The sequence below is a fragment of the Alosa sapidissima genome, chromosome 8, assembly GCF_018492685.1.
Source record: "Alosa sapidissima isolate fAloSap1 chromosome 8, fAloSap1.pri, whole genome shotgun sequence".
Taxonomy (NCBI): Eukaryota; Metazoa; Chordata; class Actinopteri; order Clupeiformes; family Clupeidae; genus Alosa; species Alosa sapidissima.
Genome location: NC_055964.1, coordinates 31,587,549 through 31,605,036, shown reverse-complemented (window position 1 = coordinate 31,605,036; position 17,488 = coordinate 31,587,549). Strand labels below are relative to the sequence as shown.

At 46.3% G+C, this 17,488-nt stretch overlaps 1 protein-coding gene and 1 long non-coding RNA gene across 2 annotated transcripts in view; both read right to left on the bottom strand.

The window, feature by feature from the left end:
- Positions 1 to 17,488, bottom strand: part of med27 (mediator complex subunit 27) — a 103,268-nt gene that overhangs the window by 67,004 nt on the left and 18,776 nt on the right. The window lies entirely within an intron of this gene.
- LOC121715851 overlaps positions 8,083 to 17,488 on the bottom strand; it is a 12,604-nt gene continuing 3,198 nt past the window's right edge. Inside the window, exons 2-3 of the long non-coding RNA XR_006033694.1 lie at positions 9,312 to 9,320; positions 8,083 to 8,229 (exon numbers count right to left, since the gene is read on the bottom strand). This is a non-coding gene — a long non-coding RNA (uncharacterized LOC121715851). The remainder of the gene's footprint in view (positions 8,230 to 9,311; positions 9,321 to 17,488) is intronic.

Sequence of the window (17,488 nt, the reverse complement as noted above, 5' to 3'; positions counted from 1 at the left end):
GCGATGCACCATAATTATAACTTTTTACTCGTGCTTAATGACCAGCTACAGACAGACCACACTATATTCAAAGGATTTTAGAGAGGGGGAAAAAAGAAGAGAAAGATGGAGGGTATTCGTGTGTGTGTGTGTGTGTGTGTGTGTGTGTGTGTGTGTGTGTGTGTGTGTGTGTCTGTTTGTGTGTGTGTGTGTGTGTGTGTGTGTGTGTGTGTGTGTGTGTCTGTGTGTGTGTGTGTGTGTGTGTGTGTGTGTCTGTTTGTGTGTGTGTGTGTGTGTGTGTGTGTGTGTGTGTGTGTGTGTGTGTGTGTGTGTGTAACTATGAGAGGAATATTAAACGAGTGGTAGAGCGGTGCGCTTTGATCCTCTGCCCCAACAGCAGTGGACAGATGTGATGAGGTATGTGTGTGTGTTTACAGCCTCGACGCTGGTGCTCCACCTCTGAGGAGGCTGGTGCTGCCTTAAGGGCAAACCGCGCTCAATTTGTACAAATCAAGACAGGTTGCTGCTGAGAAACGCCACGAGACGAGACGAGACGAGACGAGACGGAGCCACGCTCATCAGTTTCATCTCCAAACTAACCGCCGAAAAACCAAGGCGGAATCAGCACAGTTCCCTCGCTTGCTTTCGGAGGAAACAAAAACAACAAGTAAACAAGTAAAATAAACAAAAAAAAGACATCCCTCACAGGCGCAGGACTAGAAGACCGTCATTCTAGACAATCCAGGCCATTCAAGTCTGCGTAGCACAGACAGTTTTTGCAAAGCTCTGTAACATCATTAAGGAAGCGAGCGTCTCGCAGGGCTGCAATACGAGACGCGTCCTTAAAACGATGAGGTCTGGCGCAGCAGCGGCCGATGAAACTCAACACTCGATTAAAAGCGCCATCTCTCATGGCTTCGCCAAAACAAAATGTCGCCTCCGCAGCTGCCAGTGATCACTCACTCCCGCGTTTTACGCAGATCAGAAGATGAGGGGCCAAGGACAAGCTGCTAAAAAATGGACGCCTGTGCTGCAGATCAAACCAACCCGAGAGCTTTGATTTGTGGGAAAATTTGCGAGGTGACCTTGTTTCCTTGCCGATTGCTCCCAAATTTGCATTAACGACTGCCCACACACTCGAGTCTGTCAGACGAGACTCGCTTTTAAATACTCCACACCCATATTGCAGTGCCCCCCCTCACACACACACACACACACACACACACACATACCTGTCCAAACCTGACGACTTTTGGACAAACTTGCACCTGATCAGGGCCTCATCAGAATCTGCATTGGCCGGAAACAAATTGCTTGTGTGTACAAACTCACTTGGCCAAACCTATCTGATTCTGATAGGATCATGTACGGTGTGTGTGGCAGTGTGAGACCACTTATCGGTGGTCAGTGTGTGGAGGTTCCTATCGATACAGCTATAGTTGACTTTATAGGCATGGTAAGCAGAGTGGACTGGCTTTGAAGTAGGGCTGGGACAACGCGTCAACGTAATCGATGACGTCGACGCAAAATATGCGCGTCGATTCATTATGTGTGCCGCTAAATATTTTGAATTTTACACCTTCAGTGTTTCCCATACCTTGACTAATCTGTGGCTGGGGGCCACGAAATCATTGAGCTGTGCTTTTCATGCACGCAGCCTTTCCTTGCCCCGGCCACTCTCTCTTGTAACGAGCCCGCTGCTCCTCCTCTGCATGTGCATTTAACAAAATATTCACGATTGTTGAAGGATTGTTGTGGCAACATAGAAGCATTGCATAGAACACGGTGGGCTAAATTGCTAACGTTAGAATACTGTTCGGATGTCAAGTTTAGCATGCTTACTTACATCTGCTTGTCAATTTTGTTACTCATATAGGGCTCATTTTATTGACTCTGAATGTTTGCAAAATAGCCTTTTATTTTGGAATCTTAAGAGCAATAAACATATATTCCAATGTTAAGGAATTCATGTTTTTTTCATTCAGATATGTAAATCAACATGTATAAGTTTGCTATTAGTCAATTAATGGGGAGATAATCAATAATCGAATCGAAATCGAATCGGACTGAAAAAATGAATCGTTAGATTAATCGATGCATCGAAAAAATAATCGCTAGATTAATCGTTTAAAAAAAATAATCGTTTATCCCAGCCCTACTTTGAAGCATGAGGATGCGGACAGGATGAACGATTCCATTACATTACATTACATTACATTTGGCTGACGCATTTTTAACCAAAGCGACTAACAACATGGCAAACAGTTTAAGTTTTAAAGCAATTCTCTCAACAATTTTAGGACATCAATGAGTGCCGTTTTTAAACAGTTAAGTGTCAGTTCAAGACAGGTGGTAAGTGCTAGGATCAGCAAGACTTGTTGTAAGTAGTGCTATGAGAGGAGATGTTCTCTAAAGAGCTGGGACTTCAGGGTCATTAAGATCTGGACTTCGTTTTCAGAAATCAGCATGGAGGTTCACCCCGATACAGTTACAGTTGCCTTTTTAGTCGTCATAAGCAGCGTGGACTGGCTTTACTTCATAGGTCTTGCACAGATCTGGGCCGCGTCTGGGCCACATCCGGCAAACATCTGGCCGAGGTCCAGAATAGATTTGATTAGTGCATCAGCTGCTATTTGGCAGAGCTCTCTCGTGATTGGCTGTTGGTCTCTGCAGTCGGGCTCCCAGATGAATGCAGCATCACCCCATAACGAACGTTATCATCGAACACACAGATGTGGTCAATATAAATAACGGAGCACGTCTGTCATACTTTGGACATTCCAAAGCACTTAAGCAAAGTGTATTTCTGGACGGAGAGATGGAGAGATGAGAGGGGACAGGAACAGGATGTCATCTGAGGAGAGAGAGAGAGAGAGAATGAGGGGAGGAGAGAAGGAGGGAGGATGAGGAGGAGAGTTGGAGGGAGTGAGAGTAAGATGGTGAGAGAGAGAGGGAGGGAGAGACAGAAAGATGGTGAGAGAGAGAGGGAGGGAGAGAGAGAGAGAGAGAGAGAGAGAGAGAGAGGGACAGTGATAAGGAGAGAGGGGCAAAGAGAGACAGAAATGAAAAAAGTCAGAAAGTGTGTGAGAGAGAAACAGAGGAAGAAAAGGAAAAAAAAAGAGATAGATGGAGCACAAATGTGTGTGTGTGTGTGTGTGTGTGTGTGTATAGTTTCAGGTGTGTGTGTGTGTGTGTGTGTGTGTGTGTGTGTGTGTGTGTGTGTGTGTGTGTGTGTGTGTGAGCGTGTGGGCGGCTGAGTGACAGGGGGGAGGGGTAGTTGCAGTGCAGAGCTAACGCAGTCATGGGGGTTAATTAATTTTTAAATATCATGCGAGGATGTGCCGGTCTGGGGTATTTTCCAGTCTGCTTTTCATAAATCAGGGTTATGGGCAGCGCAAATGAGCTGGGACACATTCCTTGCAGGAAACTCATTTGGATTTAAACAAGTTTCTGCCAGCGCTGATTGAACACGAAGACAGAAGAGGTGACAGAGCCGAGATGTTTTAATAACATCCTAAAGCTTCGCCGACCGCCGCTGGAACTGACGAGAGAGGAAGCTCTCCGCTTCTTATCGAGTTACTTTTCCTTATGATTAAGGAATGAGCCGTCGGTATCGCGCCTTGAAAAACTACCTCCCCTGAAAGCAAACTACAATAAGCACCTGTAGTCGCAAAGTTGATTAAAAAAAATCTGTGTGTGTGTGTGTGTGGGGGGGGGGGGGGGGTTGACAAAAACTAAAAAAATATTCCACAAACAAGCAAGAGACAGAGAAAAAACAGACAGACAGGCACAGAGAGAGATAGAAAGATAGACATAGATAAATAAATAAATTAATGAATTGAGAGAGATATAAAGAGATAAATAAATAAATAAATAAATAAATAGATAGATAGATAGATAGATAGATAGATAGATAGATAGAGAGAGAGAGAGAGAGAGAGAGAGAGAGAGAGAGAGAGAGAGAGAGAGAGAGAGACTAACAAGCCTGAGTCATCTTTGAGTATTTTGGTTGGGGCGGAACAGACATCACTGGCGCACGTCCAGAAGATTCACCATGTTCAGAGAAACCGAACCAAACACTGACAATTAGAGAGTGGAGACATTCAAAGAGCCGCCCACACACACACACACACACACACACACACACACACAGCTGCAGATGAGCACACAGCATTAAGGAAGGCAAACAGCGCAAGAGGCTTAGAGCAGGGTCCCCTCCGCACAGGCCTCTTTTAATGAGGAATTAGCTGGTTCCAGCGCAAACACACACACACACACACACACACGCACAAGCAAATGAGCGGAGCGCCATCGTCCACTGCCCCCGACGCCTGCCTACCCGCCAACCTCGTTACTCCGGCACCTCACGACCAACACAGGCACCAAGACGCCACAAGTTTCCACATCAAACATTTCCCTCAGAACAGAAAAGCCCATTTTCAAAAGGTCGCTGTTTCTCATTTTTTTCCCTCTCCTGTTGGTTTGTGTGGAGGGGTGAGGGGGGGGACTGATATTTTTCTACCCCTGCGTCCCCTCCCACCCCCGGCACGCGGAACTGAACGGATCTTTGCGAGATTGACCAACCTATTAGTTGGCTGGGGCAGGCCAATCACAGCGCGGTGCTCTCCATCATTAGCGGCGAGGCCGGGGCGCATTGTGATGGCGACGGGCGCGTGCGATGCGCGTGGCGAGCCGCTCTGATCTCGGCGCGGCCCAGCAGGCCGGGGCCCCCCCATTTGTCTGCCTTGACAGCTCCATTCAGGTCATGATTAAAGGCCGTTAGCGGCCGCTCTGTGTCGGCCTGGCAACGCCGTGGAAAACCATTAGCCCCCACGACTCAGCACCCCCCCCCCCTCCCTCAACACTGCATGAGCTTTTGATTAGTTTAAAAGTTAGACAACAGACAGGGGGGGGGGGGGGGGGAGGGACGACAGAAATGAGAGAGAACAAAATACTAAAATAAGAAAGGAAGAAAGAAAGACAGAAAACAGATGGCAAATAGAAAGCAAAAAGACAAATGAAAGATGGAAGGAACAGAGTGACAGAATGAAAGATCTAAGAAAGAACCGAGGGAAGCAACAAAGAGAGAAGAGTACTAAGGCACTGCATGCACCGCCATTCTGTACTTACGAATTGCATTAGCAAAGTAAATGTCAAACCTAAGTCATTACATCTTTATAAAGTAAGAAAGTAGTTGTTGACATGTTGATGTTGTGTAATTACATGTTTATAAAGTAAGGAAGTAGTTGATGTCCTGTAATTACATGTTTATAAGGTAAAGAAGTAGTTGATGTTTTGCAATTACATGTTTATAAAGTAAGAAAGCACTTGATGTTTTGCAATTACATGTTTATAAAGTAAGGACGCAGTTGATGTTGTGTAATTACATGTTTATAAAGTAAAAGCTAGCACTAGTCCTGCAGATGCAGTCTGTGGGTCTGTTAACCTGCAGTGCCACGGTAAGCGCAGCTTAGTGGTTTGAGGACTGAGCAGCTAAACTGGCTTTGAAGGCTCAGCTCGTGGCCTGATGATTTATACATCGGCGACGGCAGCAGGAGTAACAGTGTGCATGCTGAACGCACACTTTTAATCACGTCGCACCGCAGAGGCCAGCTGCACACACACACACACACACACACACACACACTTCATGTTCACACTTCAATTTGCTTCAAAGCCAATTTATCCGGTTTCAGTGCAAGATGCAATCGACAGCAATGCCTTTAAGAGAAATACGTGAAAGCCCTAATTATAAGGACCATTTTTCATCAAGAAATGGGCTTTGGGATTCACCCCACCACACCTCAAAAGTTTCTGAAATCACCAGAAAACGATCGGCGCTGGTCCAAGTGCCAGAAAGAGAAAATATTCAAAAGGGTGAGACCGCTCTTCACAGAAAGTCACTCATTTCTGGGTAGCTGTGGCCTACTGGTTAGTGCTTCGGACTTGTAACCGGAGAGTTGCCGGTTTGAACAGCGACCAGTAGGACTGGCTGAAGTGCCCTTGAGCAAGGCACCTAACCCCTCACTGCTCCCCGAGCGCCGTTGTTGTAGCAGGCAGCTCACTGCGTCGGGATTAGTGTGTGCTTCACCTCACTGTGTGTTCACTGTGTGCTGAGTGTGTTTCACTAATTCACGGATTGGGATAAATGCAGAGACCAAATTTTCCTCACAGGATCAAAAGAGTATACAGTATATACTTATATATATATATATATATACTTACTTATATTTAAATCCCTTGAGCTATTTTCCAACACGTTTACACAGGAAGACATTCTTACGAGCACTTCATAACATTATAGTCCTGCACCCGTACCCTTGTTAAACAGCCATTACATTCCACTATCGATGACCAGCACAGTGTAGCACACTAATTATCTGACACACTCTGTTCAGGCCCCTTACTTAACCTTGGTGTGTGTGTGTGTGTGTGAAGTAAAAACGAGAGGACTGTTGCAAAATGGAATGCAGCAAAATAATCAGCTATATTGCAGCTATATACAGCTATATACAGCGTGTGTGTGTGTGTGTGTGAGAGTGAGAGTGTGTGTGTGTAGGAGAGTGAGTGAGTAACTGCAGCTCTTTAACCTCCAGACTCTTTATTACAGTGGCTCAGTGGGATGGCAGAGGGGGGGACCACCGAGGGGGCACTTGTGTGTGTGTGTGTGTGTGTGTGTAGTGACCTTGGGTAGGGGTTGTCCAGGGGGAGTCTCAGCAGGGGACGAGGGGGAGCTGAGGTCAAGGGAGACGAGTGGAGATCTGAAGATCTGGACTCCAACACACACACACACACACACACACACACACACACACACACACACACACACACGCTCTGGCTCTGTGCAGACGGGCCCCTGACTCCTGGCTGCCCCCCGAGAGCCTTCAGCACCCCGGCTGAACTCTGGGTGCACCGCACAGATAATAAAGCACAAGTTGGGGATTTAGCAGACGCTTCTATACAAAGTCACTCAGCGAGTCTTGCAGCATTTGGGGGTCGAATCAGGACCGACCACTTAAAGGTGCCATGTGTAATGTCTGTCAAAAAATCAATTCATACTCCACATTCCATAAAAGATGGAGCAGTATACCTCCAGAAAGTGAGTTGGTCTACCCTAGAGTAACAACCGAGACACGTGTATTGCAGTTTGGCTGGCGGTTATGTTGCCCGCATACCGCCTCCCATGGCCGAAACTGGTATTATGACACCTGTCGGGCTGTGGCTAGTAATTTAGCATGCTAATTCAGGTTGATATCTCTGCAGCACTATACCTTGTCATTTTTTTAATGACACCATCGCCCTTATTTCTTCTCATTCTTTTGATGCGTGTAGCTCATTTTTTGGATATTTTTACCTCAATTCTTACACATGGCACCTTTAAAAGGTGACAACACAAATGTGTCCAGTGCCAGTCTGAGTAACTTGACTCAAGCACTAATCATGAGCACTCAACACAAGCGGTCATCATCAGCTAAGGGTACGTTCAGACTAAGCGTCTTTTTCGCAGCTGCCGGCGTCCGTTTTACATTATAATCCTATGGAGTAGACCATGTTTTCAAAAAAGCCCTTGGCTTCTTTTAAAACGCGACCGCAGCCGTCTTTTTCTGCAGCTCAGAAGTTGAGAAATATTCAACTTGTAGCGGAGAAACGCCATACGTCACGCTGTTTATTTTACAGTTGACAAATCACATTTTGTATCCACACGTAACGTTAGTCACTTTGTATATCGCAAAAAGACGCTTCCGGCTGCTTTTGGGAACAAAAACAATGACAGATTTTGTTTTCAAACTGAAAAAGCCGTCTGCACAACTTCTATTGTCAGAATAAGACGCTTAGTCTGAACGTACCCTTATATCGCACAGTAATGCATTCACCAGAACAGTCCTGTAGGTCGTGTTATCACCCGGAGAGAAGAAATACTCTTTTCTGATTGGCTGGCAGGGTGGATTTTAATTCTGTATCAAGAATTATCAAGTATCAGAATCAACTGTAAACAAGCTAACTGTCCATGCTATCACTGTTATAGGGCAAACGAAATTTGTACAACAAGCTGAACTAGTGAGCTTCTTTTTAAACAGAACCTCGTGTTTCCTTTGCTTTGCAGTGGCAACCGGGTGATAAGCGGGATATCGAGGTGCGTCCAGTTATACGGAATTAATGGACTCCGCTGTGCGTCGGGGAGTTTTTTGCCCCTCGTCCTCGTCCATTAATTCCGTATAACAGGACACCTCGGTGGCCGTTATCCCTTACCTAACGCACACTCATGGCCCCAGATATTCCATTTATACTCTACAGTGTTTATCTATAGACTGTTCCAAGAGAGTTCCATTATCAGCATCATAGTTGTTTCCACAAGGCTTCTGTTTTAACCAAAGATCCTTGATTACTACTCCGCTTTAACCCTCTCTGTTTTAACATTCCATATGTTATCTTAATGAAGAGGAAGTAGATTGGGTAGATTAGTAAATTAAATCACATTTACTTACCAGGACATGAACCAGACACACAGTCTCGGAGTCTCTTTAACGCTCCAGAGGCGAACTTAGCTAGGTCCCAATCCCACATAGGGAAGAGGGGAGAACTGACCTGATGAACTCATAGCCAGACGGAAACACACACACATACACACATTCTCTCACACTCTCACACACACACACACACAAACACACTGACACTCGCACACACAGTCTCTCACACTTACACACACCCACAAACACAAATACACACACACACCCACACCCCACTCACTGACACACTCACTGACACACACACCCACAGACACACTCACTGACACACACACCCACAGACACACTCACTGACACACACACAAACACACACACACACACAGACACACACACAGACACACACACACACAGTTAAGATCATCATGCCCCGTGCTACTGTTAAGTAGGCCACAGCTGCATTACTAATAGAAGAGCCTGAAGTACCACTCTGCTGACCCAGGACAGACGGGCACAGACACGGGCATGGAGACGGGCACAGACACGGGCATGGAGACGGGCACAGACACGGGCATGGAGGCGGGCACAGAGACATCAGCATCCTGAATCCAGGGCATAGCACAGGGGGGCGTTTTAGCCTGGCGCACAGTCACGGAGTCATCATTTTTATTTGGAAATGTGTGCACCAAACTAATGACCAAAACAAAGGGCCCAGGGTGGCATTATAGCTTGGCCTAGCACCACATACACATACACACACACACACACACACACACACACACACACACACACACACACACACACAAGTTCCCCCACGGAGGTTCCCCCTCTGCCATTTAAACCACCTCTCTCTCTTCCCTTCTCTAACACTTACTCCTCCTACCACACTTTGACTAGTGCTTATAATGTCTGCACTCTCCTCTAATAACACTTTGACTAGTGCTTATAATGTCTGCACTCTCCTCTAATAACACTTTGACTAGTGCGTATAATGTCTGCACTCTCCTCTAATAACACTTTGACTAGTGCGTATAATGTCTGCACTCTCCTCTAATAACACTTTGACTAGTGCGTATAATGTCTGCATTCTCCTCTAATAACACTTTGACTAGTGCGTATAATGTCTGCACTCTCCTCTAATAACACTTTGACTAGTGCGTATAATGTCTGCACTCTCCTCTAATAACACTTTGACTAGTGCGTATAATGTCTGCACTCTCCTCTAATAACACTTTGACTAGTGCGTATAATGTCTGCACTCTCCTCTAATAACACTTTGACTAGTGCGTATAATGTCTGCACTCTCCTCTAATAACACTTTGACTAGTGCGTATAATGTCTGCACTCTCCTCTAATAACACTTTGACTAGTGCTTATAATGTCTGCACTCTCCTCTAATAACACTTTGACTAGTGCGTATAATGTCTGCACTCTCCTCTAATAACACTTTGACTAGTGCGTATAATGTCTGCACTCTCCTCTAATAACACTTTGACTAGTGCGTATAATGTCTGCACTCTCCTCTAATAACACTTTGACTAGTGCGTATAATGTCTGCACTCTCCTCTAATAACACTTTGACTAGTGCGTATAATGTCTGCACTCTCCTCTAATAACACTTTGACTAGTGCGTATAATGTCTGCACTCTCCTCTAATAACACTTTGACTAGTGCGTATAATGTCTGCACTCTCCTCTAATAACACTTTGACTAGTGCGTATAATGTCTGCACTCTCCTCTAATAACACTTTGACTAGTGCGTATAATGTCTGCACTCTCCTCTAATAACACTTTGACTAGTGCTTATAATGTCTGCATCCTCCTCTAATAACACTTTGACTAGTGCTTATAATGTCTGCATCCTCCTCTAATAACACTTTGCAGACATTATACGCACTAGTCATTCTACTCTAATAACACTTTGACTAGTGCGTATAATGTCTGCATTCTCCTCTAATAACACTTTGACTAGTGCTTATAATGTCTGCATCCTCCTCTAATAACACTTTGACTAGTGCTTATAATGTCTGCATCCTCCTCTAATAACACTTTGACTAGTGCTTATAATGTCTGCACTCTCCTCTAATAACACTTTGACTAGTGCTTATAATGTCTGCACTCTCCTCTAGTACTAGTGTTGACAGATGCAGTATTAATCCCTAAGTTCTCCTCTGCACTGCAGCTTGCATGTTATTCTACTGCTATAAGTGGCTTTGGATAAAATAAAAGTAATACTTTTTACACACACAGTAAACAAACATACACACACACACACACACACACACACACACACACACACACACACAGTCACTTAACATCATCACTCAACATCATTTCCACTGAAAATACGTGTAGTGAACTAATGACCCAAAACAACTGCAACTGTGTTCCCAACGGAGTGCCTGACCACCTGCCCGTCGTCCTCACAGACAGCTCTCCATACTGCCATCCCAGTGACCCATACAGTCAACTAGGACAGCTCTGGTCACTTCTTAAAACATAAATATTCCAGATCCCAGACTAGCAATTATTTACATTCTGAAAGGCCCAGAGCCTCTCGCAGTCTCACGGAGAGGAGAGGAGAGGAGAGGAGAGGAGAGGTAAATGAGAGGAGAGAAGAGAAGAGAGGAGAGGAGAAGAGAGGAGAAGAGAAGAGAGGAGAGAGGGATGAGGAGAGGAGAGGAGAGGAGAGGTAAATGAGAGGAGAGAAGAGAAGAGAGGAGAGGAGAGGAGATGAGAGGAGAGGAGAGGAGAAGAGAGGAGAGAGGGATGAGGAGAGGAGAGGGGAGGAGAGGAGAGGAGAGTAGAGACGAGATGGGGATGAGAGGAGAGGAGAAGAGAGGAGGAGAAGAGAGGAGAGAGGGATGAGGAGAGGAGAGGGGAGGAGAGGAGAAGAGAGGAGAGGAGAGAAGAGGAGAGAAGAGGAGAGGAAAGAAGAGGGGGATGAGGAGAGGAGAGAAGAGAAGGGGATGAGGAGAGGAGAGGGGGATGAGAGGGGGTGAGGTGAGGAGAGGGGAGAGGAGAGGGGGATGAGGTGAGGAGAGGAGAGGGGGATGAGAGGGGGGTGAGGTGAGGAGAGAGGAGAGGAAAGGAGAGGAGAGGGGGATGAGAGGGGGATGAGAGGGGGATGAGGTGAGGAGAGGAGAGGAGAGGAGAAGAGAGGGGGATGAGGAGAGGAGGCTTCCTCCAGCAGACCACGGCGACGCCATTCAGGAAGTGCCTCCCTGCGGCTCATGAAAGGTAGTGGGTCTGGGCCCAAATGCTGGGCCATCTGGCTGGGCTGGGACATGAATATGCATGGCCATGAGAGACAGATGCTATCAGACAGAACTTGATCCCATTGTTGAGATTCCAGTGTAAAGCATTACGACTTTATCCACAAACACACACACACATGGGGGACAGAGAGAGAGAGAGAGAGAGAGAGAGAAAGAGAGCATGTCAAGCTGCTCTTTGATGTCACTTTGAGCTGAATGCAAGGAGAATATCTACTGATTGCAAAACAAACAAACAATCGAAAAACAAACAAACAAACAAAACCACTGTGCTGATCAGCAGGAATGCAGGACAGTGACATGGTGTTGCACTGCAAATATTCCACCCAAGTTCACACTCTGTGTTCGACTCTGTGTGTGTGTGTGTGTGTGTGTGTGTGTGTGTGTGTGTGTGTGTGTGTGTGTGTGTGTGTGTGTGTGTGCGTCCTAACAAGGTGGATTTCTAGGATATCCTAAAATCCTCCTGCTGCTGGCAGTCCCAAAAGTGCTGGCACTGAGGGTGCTATATTTCTGTGTGTGTGTGTGTGTGTGCGTGCATGTGTGTGTGTTATAAGCATGCCTTTGTCTCTCTCTCTCTCTGTGTGTGTGTGGTAATCAGTGACAGCTGTGCGGCGTGATGTCTTCACTAAGGCCTGGCGGGGCGATAAGCGGGTACTTAGCCGGCTCACTGCTCCCTCATGTCTCTCTCTGCACCCCAGGCAATGAGCTGCGAGAGCGGATCACATTGCTATCTGTCATTAAACAGCCACTCACACACACACACGTACGCGCGCACGCACACACGCACACACACACGCACGCACGCACGCACGCACGCACGCACGCACGCACGCACGCACGCACGCACGCACACACAGCACAGTATAGAGTAGTCACACCACTCACATACACACATACGCGCGCGCGCACACACACACACACACACACACACACACACACACACACACACACACACACACACACAGCACAGTATAGAGTAGTCACACCACTTACACACGCGCACGCACACACGCACGCACACACACACACAGCAAAGTAGTGTTGAGCAGCACCAAGACCTGATATAACCTGCTGATCTGCTATAAAACAGCTGTTTCTCCACATCATCACATAGCGTAGCGCGGTGACACACACACACACACACACACGGGGTAATGAGGCTGAACAGGGAAGACAGAGGGGAGGCTGTGGAGGTCTGGGGTCCATATCTCACCCCATCACACTTTTACAGCCTGGCACACTAATCAGTTAACAACGCAGTGATTTACTGACCTAAAGCACACGCATGCGCACACACACACACACACGCACGCACGCACACACACACATACACACACGCACTCTCACACACAAATATTTAGAAACACACAAACACACTCCTAGTCCTAGAAACCACTCACAGCACAGTCATTAGTATCTGTCTGGGGAACAGAAATATCTCAAGGTTCACAGAGACCATAAAAACACACACACACACACACACACACACACACACACACACACACACACACACACACACACCCCACCATAGACTGTGGTGTGTCCAGTGACTGACACAACCCTGCAGTAGCCTCAGGCTGCTCTACAGCCTCATACGATTTCATTTAGAGTTTCCCAACACCCGGTTTGGACAGGGAGTGTGTGATCTGATGAGTGCGCCTTGTGTGTACAAGACTGGGGGACAACTGCTGCTGGCAAACAGGACAGCAGGCAAGCCAATGCCAGGTGCCTCTGCACAGGTGTGTGTGTGTGTGTGTGTGTGTGTGTGTGTGTGTGTGTGTGTGTGTGTGTGTGTGTGTGTTTGTGCCAGGTAAGTAAGCACATTTGCATCACAGCATGCCCAGGCACCACGTGGTGGGGGTATATATAGCCTGGGCAAGCCTAGATACCCACCGCTCATGCCCACTGCCCTGTCCTCTGTGCCCGCATAAACTAGTGTGTGTGCCCCCCCCCCACCCCCCCCCCCCCCCCCCCCCCCGTGTGTGTGTGTGTGTGTGTGTGTGTGTGTGTGTGTGCGCCCGCGTGCGTGTGTCACTCACAGTGTGAGGGCGAATCTCCTCTGTGACCCCATAAACTAGTGTGTATGTGTGTGTATGTGTGTGTGTGTGTGTGTGTGTGTGTGTGTGTGTGTGTGTGTCTGGATGCTACCACTACCTCCTACAGTGTGGGGGCGGATGTCCTATGTGACCCCACAAACTAGTGCGACGCACGACTGCGGTATTGTGCATACAGGACAGGTACGAGTTGCCTTACACTGCAGACGTACATCCAGACTTCACACTCTGTGTGTGTGTGTGTGTGTACCTTGGCCAATGTGTCCTCAACCTGGGTGAAACCAGGGTGACCACTGCTGCCACAGTCTCAGCACTTCAGCTCTGTATGTGTGTGTGTGTGTGTGTCTATGTATGCCACTAACATCTACAACCCTGGCCAATGTGTCCTCCTGAACAAGGGTGAATCGTGACCACTGCAGCCACAGTGGCAGCACTCAAGTGTGTGTGTGTGTGTGTGTGTGTGTGTGTGTGTGTGTGTGTTTCCTAGGCCCAGTCACAGCAGCGGCGTGCTGCCCTCACCCTGCCTGCCGCTCTCTACGGATATCTTAACCCTTAGAACCCTAAGCTGTTTTTAGGGCATTTTCACTACCTTTATTCAGAAGGATTTATTCTGGTCATTGTAAGTGCCACACACATATTGTTTTTTTCAGCGGAGTCTAGGCTATCCAGATCTGCCATCATTTCATGTATTAGTACTAGCATTGATTTTATTTTGATTTTTAAAGAATTAAAATCTAAAAAGCATATTATAAAAATTCTTATATTTCGACATGTATCTCTACATGCATTTCATTTACCTTTCTGCGCTCTATATCTGTGACACGAACTGATCTGACCTGACTTGACCCGAGGTTGCGTGTTAGCCTGCGTGCCTATGGTGTATCCACTTATAATGATTCTCAACTTTTTACTGCATTGCCATGAACAAAGTAAAGGCAAAAAAGATGTTTCTTTGTTGAACAAATTGGGATGCAATGTGAGCCTTGAATTGGATGCCATGCAGGAATTTGCTAGGATCTCAAAACCGGATTATGAACATGCTTTGCCATAGAGAAACACACGATAGCTTTGGATTATAAACATGCTTTGCCACAAGAACAGACAAAAACGTGGGGTAAGTCCAGCTATATGAAGTTATTATTTTGCTGTCACTCCGTCTGTTTTATAACCCAGAAGGATGTACTTGGTATCAAATGATAGCTCTGAGTCTCCTCTTTCATCTGACATGCGTGGCATATCCGATCACGGGTCCGCGAGTAATTCAAACGAGAGTAATGGGTGTGCAGTGTTGGTTTGTGTACATAACGTTATTATTTTGCAGTCACTTCGTCTGTTTTTATAAGCCAGAAGGATCGATAAACATGGTACCAATGGATAGCCCTGTGTCCCCTCTTTCATCTGATATGCGTGCCATATCGATGCGATCACGGGTTCGCGAATAATTCAAACAAGAGTAATGGGTGCGCATGTGTAAATATAACTGTAAATATGATGCAATTTCATTTAATTTCATGATTTTTTTTTTATTTTCATACTTGATCGTACAGACAAGTGTGTAGTCTCTTTGGAAAGCCCCACTTCTGCTCTGTCATGCAATAAAGGTTTCATCTCGCTGCGATGAACAGTTCCGGAGCAATGTAACAGAGAAGAAAGGGTGTGTTTTTTGACGCACTTTGCGTCAATCGGGTTCTAAGGGTTAAGCAAGAGCATCCAGCAACCACAGCGGCCACACTCTCCCAGGACGCTTATTCGCTGAGCACAAGACTTCGACCAAACCCTGTCACTGCCCCATGGAAACCAAACCCTCTCACTGCCCCATATAAACCAAACCCTCTCACTGCCCCATATAAACCAAATAAACCAAACCGTCTCACTGCCCAATGGAAACCAAACCGTCTCACTGCCCCATATAAACCAAACCCTCTCACTGCCCCATATAAACCAAATAAACCAAACCGTCTCACTGCCCCATATAAACCAAACCCTCTCACTGCCCCATGGAAACCAAACCCTCTCACTGCCCCATATAAACCAAATAAACCAAACCGTCTCACTGGCCCATATAAACCAAACTGTCTCACTGCCCCATGGAAACCAAACCCTCTCACCGCCCCATATAAACCAAACCGTCTCACTGCCCCCATATAAACCAAACCCTTTCACTGCAGGTCTGCATTTGCCATCAGCACAGAGCTCCCTGTGAGGCTAATATGGCCCTATTGGCTCCTTACTTTAACAGTGGGACACAGCAGCCCCAAACTGGGTCTTTGGGTGCCAGTTAAAAAGACTTTGATGATAAAAGGAAATTAAAAACACACTCTCCTGCCTAATGTGTGTGTTATAAAAGGAAATTAAAAACACACTCTCCTGCCTAATGTGTGTGTGATTGCCTCATGGTGGGCGTTCTGGCGCATAATGGCTGCCGTGCAAAACCCATGTGGGAGCTACACATTGGTGGTGGTTAGTGGTGGAAGGTTCCCCCTTCACTCTGGGTGTCTTGAAAAGTGCTACATAAATGAAATGAGTTGCAGTTGTTGCTGTAATTTACTAGTATTGTTTAAAAAAAAAGAACACATTTGTTCTTCGTTCTAGCGACAGTTTTGGATTCTTCAAAAAACCTATCCTAACTTATCTGCTAAACATTTGCATAAACATAAAGATAAGCATAAACAATCTCAGCTCTAAGCTGTGTTCAGGATCTTTAGACTGTGTGTGTCATAATGCACCAATTTGTTTGAATAGCATTGCTCTACCAATGCTACTTTATCCAGCAGCATGATTTTCAGACCGTATACAGGCTATGCTCTCTCACACCGCTTTACCGTAGTGCCATATCCTACCGCCCATATGCCATACCATACCACCCATTATACTGCACAGAGCCATATCATACCATTATATCATCATACAGTTGTAATGGGAATGATTTAATAATTGGGATGATTAAATAATTGGCGTTGGCAATTTGACTGGAATTTTAATTAGTGAAGAGAGTGGAGATGGGTGAGCAGGATTCCGTGGAGTCCAGCAGACGAATCAGACGAGTGTGAGATTAAGAGAGAAGTCGCTGGTGAGACTGATGAAATGAGAATTGTGTTGTGAAAATGAGATGTGGAATTGAGTGAGCGCAGCAACAACCTGTGTGGATACTGGGGAGGCCAGACAGGTAGAATATGTGATGGACTTATTACAGCTGGTACACTGGCTCTCTAACGTGTGTGTGTGTGTGTGTGTGTGTGTGTGTGCATATTAGGGAGGCCAGCCAGGTAGAATATGTGATGGACTTATTACAGCTGGTACACTGGCTCTCTAACGTGTGTGTGTGTGTGTGTGTGTGTGTGTGTGTGTGTGTGTGTGTGTGTGTGTGTGTGTGTGTGTGTGTGTGTGTGCATATTAGGGAGGCCAGACAGGTAGAATATGTGATGGACTTATTACAGCTGGTACACTGGCTCTCTAACACACAGCAGAGAGGAGAAAGGAGAGGATAGTGGGTTGGCGTGGCTTGTGTGTGTGTGTGTGTGTGTGTGTGTACACTGGCTCTCCAATAAACAGCTATTTTGCCGTGTGTGTGTGTGTGTTATCAGGGCTCCAGACTAACTTGTTGCATTGGTTGCACTGGTGCGTCTAACTTTTTTATTTAGGTGCACCAGCACAAAATTTAGGTGCACCCAAATTTTTCATCGCGACACCTTTAACGTCACAATTTCAAGGTCCCCTT